This window comes from Corvus kubaryi, unplaced genomic scaffold (assembly GCF_017639235.1).
Source record: "Corvus kubaryi isolate FWS band 111438036 unplaced genomic scaffold, C.kubaryi_AGA036_p1.0 68, whole genome shotgun sequence".
Classification (NCBI taxonomy): Eukaryota; Metazoa; Chordata; class Aves; order Passeriformes; family Corvidae; genus Corvus; species Corvus kubaryi.
The window spans coordinates 18,805,693-18,831,130 of record NW_024582056.1 but is presented as its reverse complement, the minus strand read 5'-3'; the positions used below and the strand labels follow the sequence as shown (position 1 = coordinate 18,831,130).

Below are 25,438 nucleotides of genomic sequence, written 5' to 3'. Positions count from 1 at the left end.
CAGTTAGTCATGATGTGCCAGTAAGTTGAATAAGGAAAGATTAGTGTACATGAGTGTTTGAATTCTGGGTCCATCAAAGATTAAGGGTTCTGAGGAAAGCACATAATCAAATGCTATGCAGATGTGTGAACAGGCTAAAAATCATAGCAGTAGTTATTGCTACTTTTATTTTTTTAATAAAAAGTGAAGTAAAAAAAATAAACTTCCTTCCACATGAAATCCTAAAATCTCACATATAGAAATAATTCTCAACTTTTAAAATTCATGTCAATAAAATCATGGGATTCCAATCACCCAAACAATTTAAAAAAATAGAAACCATTCCAAAGTTCAAATAAAGAATTGATTAATTCAATATCTGATTGACACGGCATTAAATAAAGTGACCACAAAATCATATCTAGATTTGGAGTTTGGGATTATATCCAGTCTTCAATTGCAACAAACTCAGACAGAAAATCAACTGAATTTTGATAAACCTATTTTGCTGAAGTATTTATTCTTTTAAATACAGAGGCAAAGCAATCAAATGAATAAACTTGTTATGATTTCAAGGTTTGCTGTATATTTTTAATATTTGGCACATTGTCTCCAAATACTTGCTTGTAAATTAGAATTTTTTAAAAATAAAATATTTTGAAGTAATATTTTTTCGCCAGAATACCTCACGTCTTGAAAGAACTATTCTCATATATTTATGTGTGGTTTTCTTCTTCTTCCTCCAGCTTTATGCAGAATCTCAAAGTTCTTCACAGTATCTTATTCTCGCGAGACTGCACCGCTTTTCCTTCTCTGCAATGTAGTAAATGTGAAAGTTGACCTCACAGGTCTTAAATAGGTGCCCTTTGCTTTTATGCTAGTCATGAAAATCACAATTGCTGTAATAATTTGCTCCTAGCAGTAGTCTAGCAGCTGTCTAAATTTACAAGGTCAGTTCTAGCACAACCTAAGCCAAACTTTTTAGAGACCTCAGGGTCAGGTTTCAAATAACTGCACATTCCTACTTTAACCAAAAGTAATCCCTGAGACTCAGCACACTTTAAAGATGAATGTTCATCTCTTCTCACATTTGAAACTTCAAAGGCCCAATTACTACTGGGCTGACATGGGCTGTTTCATGATACTTCCTGTGCAAAGTGCTACCTCTCTGCACTCTGTGTTTCTGATGCTTCTGTTATCACTGGTCAGTTGCTCTTTGGCAACACAAAATTCAATACCAGGTTTCCTCTCACTTCTTCCTTGCACTTGTTAAAAGCAATTACTGTTAGCATCCATATTTGAACTTTGAGTTCTGTTTCTGGGATTGTTTATGTTCTTTACGATGGCTACATTAATCACCAGCTATTGGGTTATCTTACAGTCAAAACTATTGGAAACACCTGGCTGGAAGATAAAAACAAAAGTAAGGCTACCAAAAATATCAGGATTAAGCTCAAGATAATGCCACTATAACACTGTCTGTATGCAATCTGCTTTCAGGGAAAAACATTGACAAAACAAATCAATTGTTTAAAAGATAATGTTTCTCTTGGTAGCAGCAAAGCTGTTCAAAGTGTATTTGTGCATTTTTGCTATTAGGAGTGTTTAGTTGCTATTTTCATTTCCATTCAATGACTTAAAGGTTTTTAAAAATGGAACAAATCTAGAGCAAAAATTTATATCACAATCAAATCACACATCTTTTGCTTACAACTTTCCTTCCCCAAGTGGGTATTTTGAACAATATTTTTCTCTCTCATATCAGATCAAAACTTTGCTATTCTTCATTTAGTATCAATATTCAATTTTTAAATATGATACATCATAAAAAAAAAAGACCTTGGTTAATTCATTAAATTCTTAGTCAGTATATGACAGAAAAGGAGAACAACCCCAGGATGGTCAGCTCCTGAAAGAAACCATGAATTCATAGGACAGATGGGCTGGGTTTGGAGTGGATAGGGTGGAAAGAATAAGATTCCTTATATAAAGTAGTTACTTTTTTTCATTTTTATTGCAGTGCCATTTTTTTTAATAGAATTAGGTATAATAATATAGTTTGCACTGCAATGTTCACATAAGAAATACCTCAGTGACTTCTGAATCGTGTTTTAAAAGATGTGAAGTCTTACAATGTATTTAAGAAGATTAAACCTAATGCAACTGAAAAAAAATTCAAAGTTCAGTTGTGTCTTGATATTAACCTGCAATCTTGAAATTGTTTGTCCTTTATAAGGAAAAAAATCAGTGAAATCATTCCCAGCAACTTAATACCCTTAAATGGTTTATAATAAAATGGTTTGTTCTTCTTTCAGGGATTTACCTTAATGATGTCATTCCAAAGGAGTCTGGTTTAGATCAAACTGGGTTAAAGATCATGACTGTCAAAAGATGATGTCACTTAGATTCCATTACTAATAAAACCAGAGGTCATTTTGAGTACAGAAACAGATTGATATTCATGCTTTCTTTACCTCTAATACCTTTAGTCATGCATTACAAAGGTAAAAGTTGGCCCATTCCAGTGTACTTCAAGAGCATAGTAGATCAACATCATATTTACAGTTCTTTAGCATAGTTGTTTAAAAAGTCAATGGCAAGAAACATCCAAAATCAATTTCAATAATTGAAATCACTTTGTCTAGGAGATTCTAATTTCTGCATTTTACAAAGATTAAGGTTGGAAATGCAAAAATTGCATCTTAATTTATCAATCCATGTAGATGTAAATAAAAAGAGTCAGTATAGCCAGTAGTCAGTATAATGACTGTGAAATGTAAAGTTAGGATAACTTAATATAAGATTGAAAGGCTAAAATCTTATAACCCATTAACAACAGTTCAGCAGTTATTCTTCTCTTGTCTTACCTATTTATTATTTTGTATTTTCCTAGTATTGTTTGCTGGTATTTTCCAGAACTATCCAACTTTCTCTTATACCTAGAAAACATTAAATATACAATTAAAATACAAAAAAAAAAAAAAAGCAAAATAAAACAAGATAAATCACCTGCAATGAAGAATTGCAATCATTTAGAACAAGAAACAATAGAAGTCAAATTAAACAAAAGAATACTTGCCACCATGGGATGCTCAAGTTGCATGAAGTAGTAGCTTTCAGTGAAATCTCTAAGAAGTCAAACAAAATAAAGCCCTGTGATTTTCATTACAGGTTTATGTCCTGCCATCAGCAGACTAATGTGTGAAAGGAAAAACGGGTACAAAAGACTGAGCACTTGATGAATGTAAAAAGAGATATGTGTCTCACTATGATGGACCTTGGCCTGAGTACTTAGGATCCACTTGTCAACTCCTGCTTACCTGATTTCATGATTTTAGCAATTAAAATCCAGCTAAATCTACTGCTAAGACTCCAGAAAAGATTCAGAACCAGTCAATTCTGCTAGCCAAGATTTCATTTACTTCTGTGCATAGTGAGAATCTTAGTAAGGACCACTAGATGGTGGTGTGACAGGGCAAGGACTTCCTTGGATGTTTGTGGTGCCTCCTAAAAGACTTGCTCTTTGTAAGCTCTGACACACGTCCCTATGAAATGCTTTGGTTCTTCTCTGCATTCATTCTTGATACAGTTCCTGTGAGCTTAAATATTACCTATTGCCAAAACATTTACTTCAGAAGTATGTTGTAACATGTTCTTCCACAGTCTGTCCTCAGATATTCATCCAACACGACCATATTATTCTTTAATTTCTCCTTACTCTTCTTCATATTTTTCCATCCCAATTCTCCTCTGTCTGCTTTATTGTCAAGGTTTCTTTCAAACTGATTTCTGCTGTGCATCCTGTAAGATGTAAAAGAAATGGAAAAAAAGCAAAAAATACATATCCATTTGTCAAAGATGAACCACCATATTCTGAAACCTGCATCTCTTCTCTATTCTGCTTTTATTTTTTGTCATCCTTTAGGTATGAAATAGTTAAAAAAAAATCTATTTTTTGTTTCTGAAATTTCAGTATGACAACTGAAAGACTAATATTAATAGAAGAATAATGTTTAAACACAAAACTTTTCACAAGGGAATAATCTCTTACTTGAACTTCAGAAAGGCTGTATAAATGTATTTAAATGAACAATTTACAATATACATTCCCAATAAAATGTTTAACTTGCACTTAATGTGCCATATGGAGAACTCAACAAAGTTAATTCTAATAAGGATAAAACAACCTTTGAAAAAAATAAACACTGCCAGATACTTCATATGTTGAATCAACTATACAACCTGTTGAAACATGTGAATTACCTGCTGAATCAGATATTTAATCTACTAAATCAAAGTTAACACCTACTGAGTCAAGCATAGCACCTAGTAAAAAACTATTAGTACAGATTTATATATGTTCAAGTGAATTACAGTAAACACATTGCTCAAGAAATACAAAGTAGGCTCCAGCTAATTATTGCATTTTGTTTAGATGGCAACAGGTGTTCTGCTATGAGGGAATTTCCCATTCAAATAGCAAGAAATAAGGTCTTCCTTTTGTGAGTCAGTTTTCTTCATTAGATGGCAATGAATTTATAGATATTCTAATGTCTCAGCAGAACTTGTAGAAATAATCAGGGCGAGGGGCAGGGGGAAGACATCTGTGCAGTTGCTTTGCTTTCTTCTCCTTTTATTATTCTTTCCCTCGTATATCATGCTGCTACACATGTAACTGCAATGAAAAGTATGTGAGAAGGAGAAAAGGGGTTCTTGTCCAATGCAACTCAAGAGAATTTCAGTTTGTAAATCCACTGTTTGTTTCAGCAGCAGATGGTTCTGCACACTCTATATTTTCTCAAATCCTCCAGTTGTTCTACTTGTACAAGCTTGTCTATAGGCTTATTTTTTTGGAATGAAACATGCTACAACTATGTTGTCTTTTGTCCCTACACAGACTTTTTTGCTGAATATTTGTGTTTTTTCATTATATTGTTTGACAGACCTTCTTCATATAGAGACCAGTGAATGTTGCTTTTTAATTCCATTTGTTTCTTAATATTATGAAGAAAATACTAATGTCCCTTAGCTATAATATTAAGAGGTGTCCATTTACTTCTTTTTTTTCTACATCTCACACCTTCTGATCAGGTTACAACATTCCTTTCATTGCATTGGTTTCGTGCATTGATATCCAGAGTAAGCACACTTTTCATTTAGAGCTGCCATTTCTTGGTCCTGTTGCTGCATTTTAAGAGCCATTTCCTATCTTTTTGATTATGGCCTGATTATGGCTTTTGAGATACAGAATATTTGCCTACATTTGTGTTTTAATTTGTATCAGGAGAGCAGTTTTGAACTGCCAATTGTGCCTATTTATTTTATTTTAATAAGCACCATGGAGCTGCCATGGAGCACTTGAACTGAAATCCTTTTGGGTGAAACTAAGGAAGAAGGAGCAGTTCCAATGCACACTGCAAAATGGGCTGGAGGCTAAAGGATAGCCTAGAGTTTATCCCCCCCATTAAAACGTGACTTGTGTGGGCATGAACACCAAGAGTTTCATACTACAGATCTTGCTTCTACTGGTCTACTTGCTACTGCAGACATAACACAGACAAAGGCAGTCCCAACTATCCTTTACATTCTGCTTTAGCAGACCTAAGACCTAAACTCACACCCACAAACCCCCACTTATACAGAGATATGGTTTATTGTGATTACCAGTGACAGGACTCGAGGAAACAGCATGGAACTGAGTCAGGGGAGGTTTAGGCTGGATATCAGGAAAAGGTTTCTCACCCAGAGGGTGGCTGGGGGCTGGAACAGGCTCCCCAGAGAAGTGGTCACAGCACCAGCCCTGAACCAGAGTTCAAGGAGCATTTGGACAATACTGTCACACACATGATGTGACTCTTGGAGTGTCCTGTGTAGGGCCAGGAGTTGAACTCAATGATCTTGATGGGTCCCTTTCAACTCAGCATATTCTGTGATTCTATGAATCTCGATTTTTGACTCTGCACAGGACAAAAAATGTATTAACATTATGTAGACAGTAATGTAAGAGCTTTCTTGCTTTTAAAAGATTCATGGAGGGAAGGTACAAACCCCAAAAATAATTTCATAGTGAAATAACCCCTCAAAATGTAAATTTGTAGCTAATATTTGGGTAAAGATACTGTAATAATGAAAATGAGTCAAAACACAAAACATTTCAAGCTTTTATAATTAGATTTTTGCTATATTGAGCGGTAATCTATTTCATTTTCACTGTAGGGAATGTTCCATTCTGATGCAGCACTTAATAGTTACCTGTCAGTAACAGGTATGCAGAAATAAAAAGTAAATTATGCTCTTATCAGAACTGAGATTGGTTTGCTTTTCTGTTGTTTTTTCCTCTTTTGTTTTATCATTGCATAAGAAGTACAAGGAAATCTGAATTCTGGATTATAATCAATGAAGTAACAGGCTTTCTGCAAAAGGGTTTTGTTGATTCAGTGACCTAAGATATTTGAGTGTTTGGGCTGGTTATCAATAGCTTAACATGATACTGGAAATAGAACACTGACTGTTACAGAAAGATTGCATGTTGTCCAGCAACCAAGTTATGTTTCCAGAGGATGAATTTTCATATGGCACGTAACTGTGAAACAGGTTTTACTCATTAATACATGACTTGTTACTGACCTAAAAGAAAATTGATTAGTTATTTGCTCTGCACCATGCTTGAGATACTGAGAAGCAGCTGCATATGTCTTTTATCTATGGATTTGTCACACAGCATTTTCTGTTCATACACACAGGATCAAAAAAAGGTATTTGTTTTACCTAAAGCAAACAACGGCATCCATTATGAACCTACTTCAGGTCCTTTGGTATCTTGGAATAGGCACACACTAAACAGAAAGTGACATATATGGTACGTCTTTCATAAACTGAAATACGTTGTTTATGGTGGCTGAACATTTCTTAAAACCACAAGATAGCTACAATTACTTTACACTGAACACGCAAAGGAAAAGTACTTATTATCTCTTTTATAAAAGCCAGCAAAATGATCTAACAATTTCTGATACTGTTGTTCATTAAAAAATCTAAGTTTTGAATGGTTAAATAAGTAATTATTGTAGAAAAAATGCAAACTGTTCTACATATTAATGAAAAATTACCTTTTATTGTTAGATAAAATAGATTCTTCATTCATCTGGTTTTCAATGGTTAGTGTCAAATTATATAATGAGATAAAACATTGCCCCTGGGATAACAAAATAAAAACAATAAAGTAATAACAACATTTGATTAATTATTATTAGAGCACTACCAGTAAGCACTACCAGGACAGACAAAAAAATTTCTTACTTAAGAACTTAGAATAGAAATAGCAGCAGAAGGGAAATGAGATCAAAAGGACTATATAGGAGGAGAAAAAAGAGTTTGGGCATTACAAAGATTGCATATGTTAAAGGTTTTTTTGTACCAGGATGATTTGGCATTGATTAGGACTCTCCAAGGGGAAGGAGTTAGTTGGATGGAATTAGGTTTCCAGTGTCCCACTAGCAGCTCACTTCCCTCCTCTTTAATTCAGTCACCCTCATTAATAGATGACTAATGGATTAATGGAGGCAAATGGCGACTTCAGCATAAGAAGACTTGTAATCACGGTGGCCTCTTCTTCCTTCAAGTTTCCAGATGCATCTCACCCTCTTTTGTCACTGGAAAAACAAGTAGCTACTTTTAGAAGGTGTCTGACAGAGACATGCTGTGTCATCATGCTGCTCCCCATGCCAGCTTCCCTGGGACATGTCATATACTTCACTCACTCTGTCCTTGGGCTCTTACCAAATCACTCATAAAAATACGTAAATTCAGGTATTGTGGCCATAAAAAACAGAGAACTATCTTGATTATGAAAGAGCAGATAACAAGTCAACATCATCTTCCACCAATTTGGTCTCTGTTGTCTTAATACCCTGTATTTTCTCTAGGTTACTGCATTTCTTTTAAGGATTTAGTGCCAGGGGTCTTAATACATCCTTACTGGGATCTGGCTGTCAGGAATCAGGGACACCTCAGTCCCTGCATAGATCTGGGCACCATCCTTGCTGATGACGAGTTGAGGCATTCAGGCAGCACCCTGACGTCTATTTGGAAAAAAGTCCTAAACAAATTCCATGAGTTTCAGTTTGGTGGCAGTATTTCTACGGAAACTATGAAGGCAGGCAGTCCTGTTTTATAAATGTTTATGTAAACATAAGAAAAAAAAAACAAAAACAGTGGAAAAAACAGTATTTTGAAAATTCAATCTGAAGTATACTGAAGCACTCTGAAATAGAGCAGTGAAAATTACATACTTGGTGGGAGCAAGTATGAACTCACTCCAGCACAAGTTTCTTTGCAGGGCCTAAAGTTACTGCAGGTGTATCACTTGACTATGAAAGGAATTTCTTAAATGAAAAATAAACTTATATGTAAACAAGTGTGCAAACATATTTTTTCAGTTATAAAATAATTGGGAAAAAAAGTTCCACAATATATAAAATCTTCTTATTTGTAGTATGAGATACCTTTGCAAAAATTTAGGAGAAAATTCTGTTTAAAGTGTCTTAAATAACTCTAGAATTGAAGATAAATTTTGCTGTAAATTCAGAGAAGCTTTTAATTGGGAATAAAATTTGAGAAATAAGTACACCAACTAGTGAAACTTCTTTTCCTGAGAGCACAAACCTGATTGCTCTTATCCTGCTTACATCCTCTTTGCACTTGTTGCCATTTTCCTTAAAGAACTGAATGACTCTGTTGGATATTGTACTGGAAACTAAGGCCATGTACAATATGAAGTCCTTCTCAGGTTCATTTCTTGATTTATTTTTTGATTTCTTCCCTCAGAAGTTTCTTTGTAAGAATTGCATTAAGATCCTTCCATTCTTTTTGGGAAGGAAGGGACAAGGGTATACATCAAGCAGATGAAGATCCAGAGGGCATTAGCAAGTAAGCAGTGGCCCCAGTAATACCACTAGTGACACAGAAATTAACTAAAATGGAGGAGCCACATGGTGATGAAACTGTGTGCCTAATGCACTCTCAACACCCACTCCATTTACTGGGATCAAAGTTAAAAAAATCAGAACATTTATGAAAAAGACACCATTACAGGCCTCCTTCAACATATGAAAGGCAAGGCACCCACCCTTTCCTCTGCAGCAACTCCTCTGAAAACAAGACAGACCATGCACACAAAGGAGGCTTTTTCTCTCAGCTTGACAGCCCACTGCACGCAGGCAGATAAAAGCATTTTGGATCCTTGCCAGGAGAGAAACCTTAAAGCAGCTTCATTAGGCAAAAGTAAGATAATCAGAGTAAATACACAATGCTGCCTTTGTTACTTAAGCTGTTTGATTGGCTGTTTTGCTGTTGGCTGGCCAATTAATACCCTGAGCACAGGGCACTGTCAATGCTGGGCACCTCAGGGTGTATGCAGGAGTGTCAGCATCTGATGCATGGCAGGAGCTGCAAAAATAGCTCTGCAAAAATCTTCATATTTCCTGCTTGTTCAAAGCTGAGAAGAGATCCATCCAAGAGGTCACTCCAGCATGGTAATTATGATTTGTGTATGTTAATTATGTCAATGCAAGCAAAAGTGTGGAGCTTGAGGAAAAAAAATATTAATTTGTAGTAACAACCTGAGTGCTGGCCCCAGCAGTGCAAAGGAGTAGGTAGCAGAAAGGGCAAGCATAGAAAAAATTATCCAGTGATGCTTAATGAAGAGATCTGTGACTCTGTGAGTAAAAGAGATGTGCTAAAGAAATTCCTTAGAGAATTGCCATGTCATGGTGACCATGGAATCAGAGTTGGATAAATGCTGAGAAGATGAACTGCAAAGATGAACATTAAAACATCCTATGCTACAGCAGGAATACTATAGGGCCTTTGAGCCTAACTCTACAGATGAGCTGAAGATCTGTTCCCACCCCTTCTGTCATTAAGATTGCAGGACATTTGAACACTATTTCCATAGCCAACAGGGGGTATGTCGTGCCTACAAAATGTTTGTTAAGTACGAATATAAGTACTTCAGCTAACCACATTCTTCTGGCAATCTCAGACAACGTGTCCCTTAGCATCAAAATCTTCTACCCATCACAGAACCCCTCCCACCACATTCACAAACAAGTGCATAACTGTAACAGTTTCTGTCTTTCCCAAAACCAAAGGGAAACATCCAAATGTGAGACTATTTTTTTTTCAGTCAAGTGGATTAAAATACTAAACCTACTAAGGATGCAGGAGAGAAACTTGTCGGTCCAGTCACAGGGGGCAAATGCAAGAGGGAAACTCTGAAAGCTAAATTCAGTCTGCTAGGTAGGGGACTAAAGTCCCTGACCTGCATAGTAACATTGTCTAAATTCATGCAGGTTCTGAGGGGCAGGCAGAGACCCATAATCGCCGTGTATGGCAAAGAAAGAGCCTACATTAGGAAGACTTGGCTGAACCTTCATTGTAACTGAACCAAACTGTCAGCAGTGGAAACTAAAATAGTTACATGAGGTCTCTAAAGTGGAAGTTTGACTGGCAGCAAATGTCAAGCCCTGTGTAAGACATTTTAGAGTCTGAGTAGAAGGATAATTGATGGGCTTGTGTTCCTAGGCTGCTGACTTCTTGTGAGGGGTGAATTAGGATATGCTCTGAACTGGCAGTTACACGTGCAGAAGTCATATAGGATTGTTAAGGCCATTTCTGTGGCAAAGGCTGCCTCTAGCATGGCTACATCCTTGTAGCCTGTGTGTTCTTTATCTCTGCAGCTCAGAAGGATGTAGTGGATATAGAGAATGTGCATACAAGAGAAGAAAAACTGAAATGGTCAAGGAGATGGAGTAGTAGCTACATCACAAGGACAGGTTGGCAGAAGGCTAAGGAAAGGGCATGGCCAGGGGTTATGAATTCAAAGGGGCAGATTAACAGAAATGTAAAGCGGTTGTTCACTAAATTCAGCAATAGGTGAATGCTGCAGCAGTAAGTAAGGTGGCTCCAAGCTAGTACAATGTGGATTTAAAATAAAATAACTGTTCTACCAGTGGTTGGAGAATATCTGGAACTTGGTGCTCAGGGAGGCAGTAGAAGCAGGAAGATCTGAAGAAGAAAAGGTACAGAAAAAATTCATAAAAAACAGGGTCACAAATAGATCCTAAAAACATGTGTTAAGATCTCACATGCAATATTCTAATACAGTAGCTGTAGAAGCTTGTGGAGTACATGAGTTATGGCTTGCAAGTTAGCCAGACTTATGTATTCTGCTAAAATGGCATCCTTTGACCTGCCCATGACATAGCACTAGGCTAGGTGGACATCTGGCCTGCCCTAGGGAGGACATTTCTCATTAACAGTGAAATCTTAACACAGTGAAATATCTTTTGTACTGTGCCAATGATTGACTTGACAATGATATTGAAACTAATCCTGAGAACAGCTGATCATCACTTCAACAGTGGAAATGTTGCCTGAAAGCCTTAACGTCTGATGTTTGTCCTTGGTGGCTGTAAATATTCACCTGGGCTTCTTCACCTTAATCAGCTTGTACCTTGTTCTTCCAAGCACACTTCTCACAGATACTTACACCATGCAGATAAACAAACTGTCCAGTGAACAGGAATTCAGCTATAATGGCTCAATATGAAGAGAGATGTCATCAAGCATAATGTCAACAAGAGAAGAAAGATTCATTCCATGTGCCTTAAAAAAGTAAAAGTGTTTAGCTAAGACTTAGGTGTAGTAGTCAGCTCAATTTCCCAAGGGATTTTATTCCAGTCTTCGTGTGGCACACTGGCTACAATTCTCTGACTAGGACATGAGAATGGATCTGCCACTGTAGGTGAGGACTTAAGCAGCACACCATAGCTGCTCCTTGAGAGATCATAAAACACCAAAAGGTGTCACAAATTTTTGTGAATGTCCAGCACAGAACATGCTCTTGAAATCAAATTACAAATACTCTCCAGCATTCTAAAAGGCATTCTAGATACAGTGATGCTATTTCACTGTGCTTTCCTATTTCAAAACAGCAACCACAGCTATGCTTGTTTTCATTCAGTAAGGACTGGTTCTAAATAATCTAAACTGCTCAGGTAACTGAATGTTAGAGTATTTGAGTTCCAAAGATTTACTATTCACTACATAAAGAATTGTTTCCTTTTATCACTTTTAAATTTGCTAACACTCAGAGTAATTGAGTGTCTTTTTGTTCTCACATTATGAGACTAAATTAAGAGCATCAAACCATCTATCTTCATTACACAATTCACTAGTCAGTATATCTGTTCATTCTTTCTTTTTCTAAATTACTTAAGTTAGCTTGTTCACACCAGTTTACATGCACTGCTTGCCCTGCTAATTTCTCTGTTCTCAATATTTTCTTCCCATTCATCTTTTGATAGTTCAAAAGGAAGTTGATATGAGTATCTTGTTTTCATGTAGTTGCTGAGTCAGAATTTTACTAATTCCAAACTAAACAGGCCATTTTTTATCTATGTTCGCAGGCATGGGCTTTGCATCTTTTTTCATGACAGCTCTTACGGACTATTAGGGACTATCCTCAACCTTTGTGTGGACTGATGACTAAATTTTCTCCTCCCCTTCTTTCTTGGCATGATAAAATGAATGGAGAACAAAATCTTGACCTCTGCTGAAAGCAGGAAGGATAGAGGTTGGCTGTAGAGAGTGATTGGAACAAATTAGGATCTTCCCCAGATAGGCAGAAAAACTTCCTTTATTCTTTGAGTTGTGTTTTCCCAGAAATTGCAGTAAATAGGATGGGAGAGGCACTGACTGAACAAGTAACAATTCTAAGCACATTCTGTTTCTTGAGGAATCAGTTCCTTATCAGTGTTATTTTCTACCTTCATAGTTGGCAAATCAAAGAGAGCAAGAAAATGCATCTAAAAAGGTAGAGAAGGACAGATGAAAAATGTATTCCCAGAAGCATAATATCTACATGATATGACATTTACCCTGACTGCAATGAATCTAATTTTCAATCTAGTTCAACAGAGCGCTGCCAAGTCACTTCACTGGGTCCAAAGGAAGAGATTATTCCCAAAAGCAAGACTATTCTACTAGAATGCCTGTTTTTAAATTATGATACTGCCTTAAGAGCCAAATTACAAATGTGGTGTAAGGAAAATAAGTAATAAGAAAATAATTACAAGGTACCAGTTATCCCAGCACTTGACCATACTGGGGCATTGTAGTATAAACAGGGTCAAATGAGAAATGGCATAAGGTTACTATCAATCAGGAGTGTTCAGCACCTATGACTGAATAGAAAGTGGGTAATACTAGGGTTATGTTAACAATTTCTGTATTCCTCTCCAAATCATGAGAGTCACAGTGACTGGGGACACAGAAAAGTAAACCAGAAAGAATGCAGCAGCAGCAAACTCAATAATGATAACAGATTTCAATCATATATAGCCTGGCTAAACATCCAGTTAGGGCACAAGAGAGATTACACTCTAGTATCTCATCCAGAGATGCTGAAAGCCCCTCTTTGGAGTTTTTAGTTAGGAAATCCAAGAGAAGACAGCTAGTGCTTACCTTACACCCAGCACTGACTGGGATACTGTTCAAAATTTTGCTACCAAATACCTACTCTGCAGGAGCTGACAGATTGTAATCACACATTCATTGTCTGGTGGGATCAGGGATAAGGGGGAGTGGGACTCTAGTTTCAAATGGGGAAATCATCTAATGTGACAATATATTAAAAATAAAGTAGAAGATGCATTTGAAAAGTTATAATACTTGGAAGTAGCTTGGAGATTGCTTGCTGACCACAAAAACATCCCACCACAAGGTTGACACAGAGGCAGGAATGTCGTCAAAGTATACGGAAAGAATTCCATGCAACGAACAATCGAAAAGCTAAAATGCTTCAGCTTGGAAAAGTGATAATCAAGGATGGATGAGATGGAAGTCTGTGAACTTAATGAGTATCTGTAAACTTAATGAAGATGCAGAAAAGTAAGTAGGTTCCCTTGCAAGAAGTTAAAACCATGAAACAAAACAAAAGGATCTGTTTCTTTGTGCACAGCACACAGTACCTCTGCTACAGGGTCTGGCAGATGTGAGAAGTCAGACCAGCCTTTTCTTCCACTAGTATAAGGTTTGTAGAAGAAAAATTCATTAAGAGTTTTAAAATAAACTGACGATTTGATCTTCAGCCATATCTGAATCACAAATGGTTCAAGGCCAGGGGAGAATTTAAAGGAACTACCAAAACACCTTTCCTTCTTTCTTATAATCTTCCCTCGACATCTGGTGTTGTCCAAGAATGATACTGATGCAGAGAGACCTTTGGTCTGACATAGTGCAGTCATTTTTACATTTTTATGAAGAACAAATCAATAACATGAGTTGTAGCAAATTGCAAGGACCAGATGGTACTCACCTAGGAGTTTCAAAAGGACTAAAATATGAAAAAGATGCACTGCAGTAAGTGATTCAGTTAAAATATAAAATGCCCTTGGTAGCATGGGTAGTGGGAAATAAAGTTTCAGTTCATAGAAAGGCTCTCAGACTGAACTATGGAAGTTCAGACTAGAAAGCTTGGTTTCCATGCTGGAGAAAATGGTAGAAAATAGAATAAAAAATAGACTAAGTCTATAGATAGGTGTGAACATAAAGAGGAAGAAATAATTTGCCTCTTGTAAGTATATTTTTGGAGTTTATTCAAAGAATCAATGACCAAGTGGAAAATAGTTGCTTGACACTGGCTTTTCAGGAAGTTTTTAATAAGATTTTTCAGTAAAGATTTATAATGAAACTAAGTTTCCATGGACTAATAATAGATATATAGAAAGATAGAAAGCAGATAAATAAAAAGTTGATGATATTAACACCAGAATAAGATAACACTAGGGTGCTGGGACTTCCATTTCACAACAAGCATTAATGATGTAAGAGAGAGGATACTTGGGTGACAACACTGTAGGACACACTCATAATACTGAGTGACTGGGAAATAAAATGGTAGACAATATCATGTTGGTAAATTCAAAGTAATGTACATGAGAAAATAAACCTCACTGTTCATATGCACCAATGAGCTCTAAACTAAATTTTACCACTCACAGAATCCTGGAACCTCAAGCCAATCCACTGAGGTGTTCAGAAAAGCAAGCAAATTTTAGGAGTTAAAATGAATGGAATGGAAAAAAAACCATTTTGTCTGAGTTATGTAGACTACTCAAGAACTTGTACACAGTTTATATTTCTAGCCCACTCACCTCAGAAGTATATAGTAAGATAGTACATCTACAGGAAAGGGTAGTAAAAGTGTACAAAAACTGTTTATGAAGACTGAGCTAAAAGATTTGTATTTTTTACTCCAAATTAAGAAATTAAAAGTAAGGAATCCACAGAGAGGTAATTGATGAAGTACAGGATCATGACTTTAAGATTTTGTGTGAAACAAGGAGGATTGGTAAGGAAGTGCTGCTCAGACAAGTGAGTAGTCATCAAGTGAGATTACCAATAGCAGGCACAAATCAAATTCCCTGAGATTTGTTACCCCTAAGTACATTCACCTCCAAGTAAAAAGATCCCTAAATGGTGGACATCCTGGAAGATTCACAACTATCTAGGCAGAAATACATGCTCTTCTTGGCCTGCTCACTCTTCTTCAGATGGAAATCTCCAAAAGGATATAGGAGTGGGAAAATTGTTAAGAGACCTAAATTATCATCCCCAAGCATTTTCAATAGCACTGCCAAAACTCTAAGAGATGATGAATGAACTGGATTTTTCCACCATATGATTGTTTATTCTAGAAAAACAGAATTTTTCATTAATATTACGTAACAGAGATGGCCTGTCTCTGCAATGTAACTGCATTTTTGAAAAAGATGTCTTGTAAGTGTCACTGGCTACTTTTGAATTTATTGTAATACACACAGATTTCCTTTGGACTAAAGTCCCTAATTTTTTGAGTCTAAACAAAGAGGTGTTTGGTATACTCAGTACAATTCAATGTAAAATGACTGTCTAAAGACATTGCTACTTCTACCACTTGCTTTCTCTTCTAGTATATTACCTTCCTTTTGCTCTGTTTCCTCCCTTCCCCTCCTGTTCTGAAACAGCTACTAATTCCTGCTTCTCCGTGTTTTCTCTCTCACCCCTACACCTTTTCTCCTTTGCCTTTGCTTTCGGGTGAATTTGTTAAATAGATAACAGTGGCAATGAAGTGTCATCATTAACAGGGGATAAGAGAGTTCATAGCCTTGAGTCACTATTTGGAGTAGGTCTAAGATTTGAACAGACACTGCTGTTTCATCTATAGCTCCATTCACATCTGGAAGACCTCCACAGTATATATTAAAAGTATATATTTGGTATTATTACTTGCTTATAGAAAATCTTCTGTACTAGATGATCTAAATGCATGATCCAAAGCCAGTGGATGCTGTGTTTAACATAGGGCTGATAGATTCCACTTTTTGCATAAAAAAGAGAGCATGTTAAAGGGGAGGATATTTTTTTTTGTCATTTGTTAGTTTTCCTTCAAAGAACTATTAACTATCTCCGACGTGACAGAACTTTCAGAAAGATAGTCTACCATATTTAAATTATCACCATTACCTTTGGCCCCCAGTAAAACTGCTCACAGTAAACATTAATTTCTCAGGATGACATTTAAGGGATGGAGGGAATCTTGAGTCCATGGAGTGTTCTGGACTAGACAGACATGTTCTTAATATACCTTTTTTATAGTTCTCCACAGAAATTAGGCCATGTTGTGTTTAGGAATATAATTAAACTCCCCTTTCTTCTAGCTCTATTAATAGAATGTGCAAAAGTATCTGGTGAATGGATTTGATGGGCACATTTGTAGGTTTCAGAAATGTCTTAGATCTCTTGACCCAGTTCACAGTTCCTGTCACAATTCTCTCTCTAATATTTTCTATGGATACTTACACACCACCTGAAACTTAGGGTGGCTAAAGCACATGCCTAATACTTTTATTCTTGTTCCCCTTTCAGTGTGGTTATGGCCTTTCTTAGGTTGATACCTATTTGTGCCATCTCTTATTTTGCCCTTTTATTAAACACTTCAGAACCAGATGGAATGTTTTTGTAATGTCTTTCAGTATATTTCATCTAATATATCCTTCCATGTTTGTTCATGTTCTTATTACCTAGTATCTCAACTTTCATAATACATTTTCATCTGTCTTTTGAAAGTATTACCTTACTAATATCCAATCAGAATTAAGCTGAAAAGACAATTTTCTTTGCCTGTATTTTTTAATATTTTAGCCTTTTTATTTCATCTATTCAGAAGTTAATATAAAGCTTTATTTGCATCACTCTGTTCAGTTTTGAACCAATTGAAAAGAGTCTGAAAGACAGCGCTGAGATTGATGAGAAGGTTTGTGGAAATACTTGATGAGTTAGAGTTGTTTAACCTAAAGAGGAGATTGAAGATAGGCATGAAAGTATTCAGCTATGCAAAAGGCTGCTGCAGGATGGAAAAGAAAAATCTGTTTTCCACATTCAAGTTGGATAGAACAGGAAATAATGGGTTTCAATTGCAACAGGGAAGATTTAGGTTACTAATATGAATTTTTTTTATGGTGATCAAAATTAGCGAAGCATGGGAACAGATTGTCTGAGGATTCTGTGAAACTTCTCCTTTGGAGATATATAAAAATAACTTGGACCAATATATACCTGAGGTGATATTTGCCTTGTTGATTATGCCTTCTGGCAGGAAAGATGGATTAGATGTTCTCTTCATGCAACCTTCCAGCCTATTATGATTATAATGTTTATATTTCTAAATTTATCCACTCTCTAGAGAGCTTTGAAGACCAAGAACTAAGATCTCAAATTTGATTTGATAACTGAGGAACAGTCAGTGCTTAATCAAAGAAAAAAAGTTGCTTGTTGAAGTGCATCTACTGTATTTAAATGTTAAGACATTGGAAATTTTTCTATATATAGGAACGTATTCCCATGTGAAGTGTATTACTGTAATAGCCTGATTCAAAAGATAAAAAATATATGGCTCACTGTGGGCACACTAGCAGCTGACAAGCTGGAATACTGCCTCCTCACTATCCACAGATGAAAGAAAGTGCAGCAGCTGTTACTATTCAGGTAGCTGGTAGTGATGAAGAGCCCAGGAGGAGCCTGAGGCGGTGTACTGCCTTGACAATTGCAGGACAGATGGCCTTAGTTGTGATTTATATTACTAAATATTTTCCTCTTTCCACCTCTGTGTTGCCTGAATCTAACATCGTTCAGGTGGTCTTCACCCAGGGTATGACTCGGGTAATGAGGCATTACTCTTGTAAGAGGTGCAGAATTATATACTACTGGCATGTGTGTAAGACTACACAGGACCTTTTGTTCAACAGTCAGTCTTAAGTGCTTGTAAATTAATCTTTTCTATAGTTTTGAATTATGGTATTTTTATTCCTTCTAGGAGTAAGATTGTGTGACTAGCAGGTTTCAATAAGGCGACTGCAGAACAGGCAATCATCCATTCATCCAGTCAGAAAGCCTGCTTTAAACTTTCCTGCAGTAATGCTGCACTCCCAGTAGCAGAAACCTGACATTCAGCCAGAGCACTCCTTAACAAATTTCTTCTCCATGTAAAAATTTCTTCTCAATTTACAATTAGTGAAGAAAAGGTTTCATGGCATGAATTGCAGAACTTTGATCTTCTTAACTCTAAAGCACAGTTTTGAGAGAAAAATTCAAAGTTCCAACTTGATTAAATCCAAAAACATTTCTAAGATTGTTTTTTTTTTTTTTTTGGGACAGATGAATTAAATAGGAAAGGGAATTTATTTTTGAGTATTAAGATGCAGATTAGGAATTTTATGAATTGACAAAATGCATTTACGCTCCAGAATAATTCAGCTAAATACACTTTAGCATTAGAAAAAGGAAGGATAGATCACTTAGTTTTGGCTATGAGGTAGGACACACTGTCTTTCTAGGTCCTGCCTTGTTGTAAATCTGCTTTTCTTTTTCTATAAATACAAAAAGTGTTTGGTTTTTTTTATATGATTCCTTAAAAAATAGAAATTACTGAGAGAAAACAATTGAAAGGATGCTTTCCTTCATGGATGTAGATATGGTTCTGAAATGTCCCAATAGCTTTTTCATGCCTTTGATCTCTTGGATGGATATCTCTTTCCCTTAGGGTTTTCTTCAAGTTAGCAGTTTGAAAGACTCTGGACAGAAGATGCTATTTTTTTTTTTTTTTCTTTATTGGGATTTTCAGCAAAAAATATATTGTATTAGATATTATATAGAATACTTACCTATATACACACACATTTATATATGTATGCATATATATACAGGTCATAGAAAAGGTTGGAAGAGGCCTCTGGAGATCATCTAGGAAGGTTAACTTCAGAGTTAGAGCATGCTGCTCATAGTCTTTTCAAATCAGGTTTAGAAAAATCTCTTTCCACTGCTTAACTACCTTCATTGTGAATTTTTTATTCCTCATATTATGTAGTCAGTATTTTCCTTGCTTCAGCTTGTTGACTGTTGACTCATTTTTGCTCTGCATGGGTAAGAGTCTGGCTCTGTCTTTTTAATAACTGCCACTTTAGATAGAATAGTTTTATGGGAGTTGTTTAAACTAGGACATTTATGGAGAAATTAATACATTTTCATTTTCTACCAGATTATTTGCCAATCACGACATTTTTTAAGCAATTGTCTGTTTCCTTTACTGTAAAGTTAGAAGCCTTGACATCTGACAAAATTCTAAATTCTTCAGATATTCAGAGGTACTGAAAGCATCATAGAATCACAATAAAGGTTCCATCAAGAAAAATAATGGATGCTGGCTCTTCTCTATACAGGTCTCTTGGCTGTTCCACTCTCAGCAGCTGTTTGACTTGCCATACATATTTAGATATAGTATTCTCATAAGTTGCTTCAGTTAATATTAAAGCACAGTAGAAAAGAAAGGAGGATTCAGCCTTGGGAAGAAAAAAAATTATTACAGGATCTAAGCAAAACAACTGGCCATAGAACAAATGTGTGCAACATAAACCTTCATGACTTACAAGTATCTATCCAATTACAGTTCTAAAAAAGAGAAAGCAAACACTAAAAAACAGCTTTCTTGGGCAGGGGGTCAGACACAAAGAAAAGAAAGAAAAAGCAATCATCTTCTCTATTTTTCAAACAACAGCCTCATCTTATTTTCTTTTTTCATTAAAATAACTGAATTCTGAAAAGTTCTAGTCAGACATTATTTTTTGTCAGCTAGAGGGCCTACTTCTCCACAACTGTGATTCTTTTTTACTAACATCAAAGGGTCTTCATTTGTACCAAAACACATGATCTGCGGTGTTATGTTCTGCCCTCATAATTTCCTGTATTTTTAAAAATATTTTTAAATTATGTCAAGGTCAGAAAAAAGAATCCTCATCTTTCTTCCAATTATTTGTATACAAAGGGTCTTTTTTAGCAAGGTTTTTCAGACCCAACTGGAAAGTTTAAGGAAAGGACATGTGAGACTTCAGAGATAATGTGCTATTTTACGCTTGGATTATGCTCATGCAGTCTGGAGCCGCACATATGTTTAACTCATGTCCTGTAAAGTGTTCATGGTGAAAAAAAATAAAAATCCATACATATTTGTTTTATTATAACGAACGGTAAAAGTCAAGATAAGTAATCATTGATTCCAAATGTAGTGGCTACTGCCTGAAGTACAAATCTAGCATCACTGAGGAAACCTGCTTTGTAGAAGGCAGGTGAGGTATTTTTTACATCAATATAGCTGCATTTTCATCCTTTTTTATAAAGACATTGAAAATTATTTTTCAGATATCCTGCCTGTATAACAAACTATTTTTGATCAGATTACTTTTGATAATAAGTTTTTTTCATCATCTCTTGCCACTCAATTTTTAGAATATTTAGTTTAGAATTATAACTAGACACTAAAGGCAAATAATTTCCTTTTTTTGTCTGACCATAAAAAATATTTAAAAAGCAGGATCTCAAATGGACAGAGGAAATTTTAGAGAAGCTGGAGATGTTCCTGAAGAAGACTGTCAGCAGAGGTAATTACTGGATTTTTGAGACAGGAATGCACAAATTTCATAAGGAAAAAAATGTAAAACATCACAAAGATTAAAAAATGGTAGTGATCTCATTTTCATCAAGGTGTAGACTTAGTACACTGAAAAATACTCTGGTGAAAGAACTAAAATAGAGTTCTATTGGGCAATGTGTGCCATGCAATAAACAGAGCTGAGGAATATTCTCAATGCTGAAGTTAATGAGCATCTGACTCTTCATTGCAAGGCATCCCACCTGAGCCTCTCAAACATAAGCTCTCCAAATAATGTTTCCATTATGTTAATAGAGGTGATTTTTTCAATAAAAGAATCAGAAATTGTGCTCTGTTTGGCTAAAAAGGTGCAAACTGTTACCCACAAAACAATATTCAATCACTCTGAGGCACCTTCAGACATCAGCACTGCTGCTGTAAAGGGTCCAGTAGCTCTCATTGTGACATGATGCATCCTATGGCTCAGCTGCGTTCACCTGCCCTGGCTCTCTGTCTGAGGCTCCCAGAGCCTCTTGCAATTTTTCCCTCATGGAATTTGGATGAAGCACTGGCTGCTTTCCTGCCAAATGTGTCTGTGTGCCTTGAGGACTTGATATGACCACTGAACCAATCTCTCAGGATACCACCATTGCATGTGACCACTGTGTCTCATTACAAATGCCCAACATCTATTTCTGGGAAGTGGTGGCACTAAATGCAAGTGACATTTATCTTTTTATTTCACACTGTGCCACCTGATACATCTGGAGGCCCTAAATCTTTGGCATGAACTTTCTCATGGGGCAAGCATGCTGATTTTCATTCATTCTCTACAGAAGAGAATATTACTGTGAAACCTTATGTCTCAGCAGCCCTGCATTGTATTTTGAGACTTGAATATGACTATGTAGCATTTTGGTATGTTTCTAATTATGAGATCAATCTTCAGAAACCCATTAGATCAGTGATAAGAAAGCCTATATCTTTGATATTTTACAATAGATATTTTGAATTTTTTTGCAAGTACCTACAAGAAAAATTCCATAGATATTTGATAGATAGGATATAAACATAGAACATGGTCTTCTTTTTCTTTCTTAATGCAACTATAAAAGACTGGGAACTTTTTTTTTTTTTTGGTAAAATACTTAGGCTTTCATACTTGCATAGAAAAACGTCACTCTGATTTCCCACACTTGACATCACATATTTATGCAAGTTCTGTAGTTCTGTGGCATCTGTTGAACTTCAGCCATCTGGACTCATGTTCTAGCCTTAGGCATCCATAACCTAGCAATATTTAACACATCTCTTTCCATATAGAAATTCATTTGGCATCTTCTGAGTTGCTGTTTTGAGCAAAGGTCTAGTAAAACCAACAGTCTAGTAGAGTTCAATTAGACCTTTGCTCAAAACAGCAACTCAGAAGATGCCAAATGGAGGAAAGTCTGTAGTAAAGTTTTTCCTTTCAGATTTGTTTGTAAACTCTGTTTCAAATACTGACATATTCCACTTTTCAGCTAGCTTGAAGACAGTACACAGATAAAATGGTGTGTACTCTCTCCCTGAAAAACCTAAATCAGCACATAGATATGAAAGCTACTTCTGACCCGTTCTGAAGTCATAATCATAGTGTTTAAATCAGGACAATCAGGTGCTACACTGTCAAATGGATTGACATCAAATGTTATGAGGTTTGATGAATCTAGGACAAAGTGGGTTGTTTTATCACTTCATGGTATTGTGCATGTCAAATGGCCACAAGGAAGTAACACAAGAGTTTAGAGTGCCTTAAATTGAAATATCCTATGGTGATAACAAATGCCTATCTTTAGGTCAGATTTTTGATCTAACATTTTATTAGGCTGCATGATATTTTCTCATCTATTCTTTTCAGCACAGCAAATGAGTATGTCATACCACATATCTAGTTCATAGCTTTTCTGACAAATGTTATATGGAAGAGTGGACCTTATACCAAGCTTTTCAGTATTTTTAAGTATATCACTGCAAGGGCTTCACCTGTTTTATGATAGTTTATACATGTTAGGATTTAAATTTAAAATTTTATTAATGCAATAATTGTCCTTGTTTTTCAATCTTCTGATGAAGTATCTAATGAAGAACAAGCACTCAAAGTGGTCTTTTGTGTAATTCTTGTCATATAAGAACAGAAGGAATCTCAGCAGCTCTGTGATAATTCAGATCCCCACCCTTTGAGTCCTTGTTTTCTCATACTGTCACTAAGTAATCTATGGTTCTTTTGAATCTGTATCTTCCACAGCAGGATCTTGATTTTTGTGTAGCCAAAATGCAAATAAGCACTTTCTTGTGCTTATTCTTCTCTCAATACTTTTTTTTTTTTTTTTTCAGAAGTATTTCTCTGGAAAATAAACATAATGATCCTCATAGAATGGTTATGATTACTGGTAAAAAATTCTTTAGCAATACAAGCCTTCAGTCATCACAGGTATAGTTAACACAGAACCTAACGATCTTGCATGATTATGTTCAAAGATTTCTTTCTTCTTTCCTCAGGAAGTAGCTGAGAGCAGTCTAGGATGGGTATGTGGGTCCTGCTTGTAGCAACTCCATGTCAGTGTAATTTGAATACAGTTTTCAACCAGGACATTAAATACAATTAATTGTAAGAAATACACAGAAGCATAGAATGTCTTAGGTTGGAAGGGACTTTAATGATCATTTATTTCCAACCCCCCTTCCATGGACAGGGGCACCTTCCACAAGACCAGTTGCTCAGAGCCCCACCCAGCCTGGCCTTGAACACCTTCAGGGATGAGATATCCACAACTTCTCTGGGCAACCAGTTCTAGTGCCTCACCAACCTCACAGTAAAGAGTTTCTTTCTAATATTTAATATAAACCTCTTTCAGTTTGAAACCATTCCCCCTTGTCCTGTCACTACATGGTTTTGTAAATAGTTTCTTTCCATGTTTCTTGTAGGCTCCCTTCAGGGACTGGAAAGCCACAATTAGATCACCCTGAATCTTCAAGGATATTCATGAAATTAATTTAATTGCAAATAAATTACTTAGACCAGTTTCTTTGGTTGATTGAAATAGTGTTCTCTGCTCTTCTTACCCTTCAAGGAAGGTATGTCTGTTTCTTTGCAGAGATATGTGGACATTTTGTTTCAGCCTAGTCTAACTGATGCTTGTATATTGTTCTCATGACCTCCAGCAACCTTTCTAAGTGTAGTAATGTCATCTAGGCAATTCTGGAGTCCAGCCTGCCTCTTGAGAATCAAAAGTACTGTTTGCAAAATACATATATATACAGCATTTTTTACACTTATTGGATTGCTTATTCTATAAGCAATTCTTTGTTTTCACACAAAACCCTGCAGAAATCCATGATCTTTAGAGAGATATAAATGCAGGCATGCTGTCTCTACAGGACAGATACAGCAAATAAAGAGACACTATCACATATTGCTTCAATAGCCTGATTTGGTGTGCACATGTGGGATTTTGGGAGATTGCTTTAGAGTTTGTTTCACCAGTGTAACAAAATCATTAACAGTGCATGACTACAACTACTCATGTTCAAAACAGAACCCATTCTCCTGGCCAAATCACATATTTTAGATAGGGATCCATGACAATGGCAAAAGATAATGTCAATCCTTTCCTCAAAGTTTGCATTTCTCTTGTAGGATCATAATAATTTTCAGGTTTTGTGTAGTTTTTCATCAACAACATAGTTTTCCTTGTATTTTAATAGTTTCTCAACCCTGTAGCTTTACAAATATCGAATCACTGCCAATTTTCTCAGCCTCTGCTCTAAGCTCCAAACTTTCCTAATTCCACTCAAGTTGCAAGAGTGACAATAGGTCTGATTCAAGTGGTAAATACTCTCTAATGCCTGGTGTTACTGTAATCATGCCATATGCCATGTTCTGTGACCATTTTAGCTGTCCAGGTTGCATGGGAGAATCAGCTTCCTTGCAACAGTTTCTCAGACCTGATCTGTGTTGACAAAGCTTAAAGCATTCAGCTAAGGTGAGTCCTTTAGACCAAGGGAGAAAGAATGAACATGAATGAAACAATATTTAACACCTGCAAAGACTGAGCACAGAGTACATGCTGGCTTCTGCTCCAAGACAATATAAAAGCAGCAACACTCACTCCTCAAAAAGCTCCGTTGCAAATTACCAGTTTGTCGTTTTCCAACGCTGATCCAAGTGCTGTAACAGATTGTAGGCACAGGTTGGAGGTGCACGAGCAGTACGTACTGATGTCGGAGGCAGAGGGATTTCCTCTTTATTACCAATTTTGCCTGCCCCATGGAACCGTGCACCAGCTCGTGGCGATCTGAGGGCTGTGGAGAGCCGGGAGCGAGCGGGCCAGCATGGCCCCGGGGCCGGGCGGGCCAGCATGGCCCCGGGGCCGGGCGGGCCAGCATGGCCCCGGG

The 25,438-nt window shown here is 36.4% G+C and overlaps 1 long non-coding RNA gene across 1 annotated transcript; it reads right to left on the bottom strand.

Annotated features, from left to right (window-relative positions):
- Positions 1-220: 220 nt before the first annotated feature.
- LOC121674443 lies at positions 221-25,404 on the bottom strand. Its single transcript, XR_006019618.1, has 7 exons — positions 25,180-25,404; positions 10,989-11,046; positions 7,397-7,631; positions 7,089-7,174; positions 3,591-3,780; positions 2,847-2,918; positions 221-792 (listed from the first exon to the last, which is right to left on the bottom strand). It is a non-coding gene; the product is annotated as an uncharacterized LOC121674443 (long non-coding RNA).
- Between the last annotated feature and the right edge of the window lie 34 nt (positions 25,405-25,438).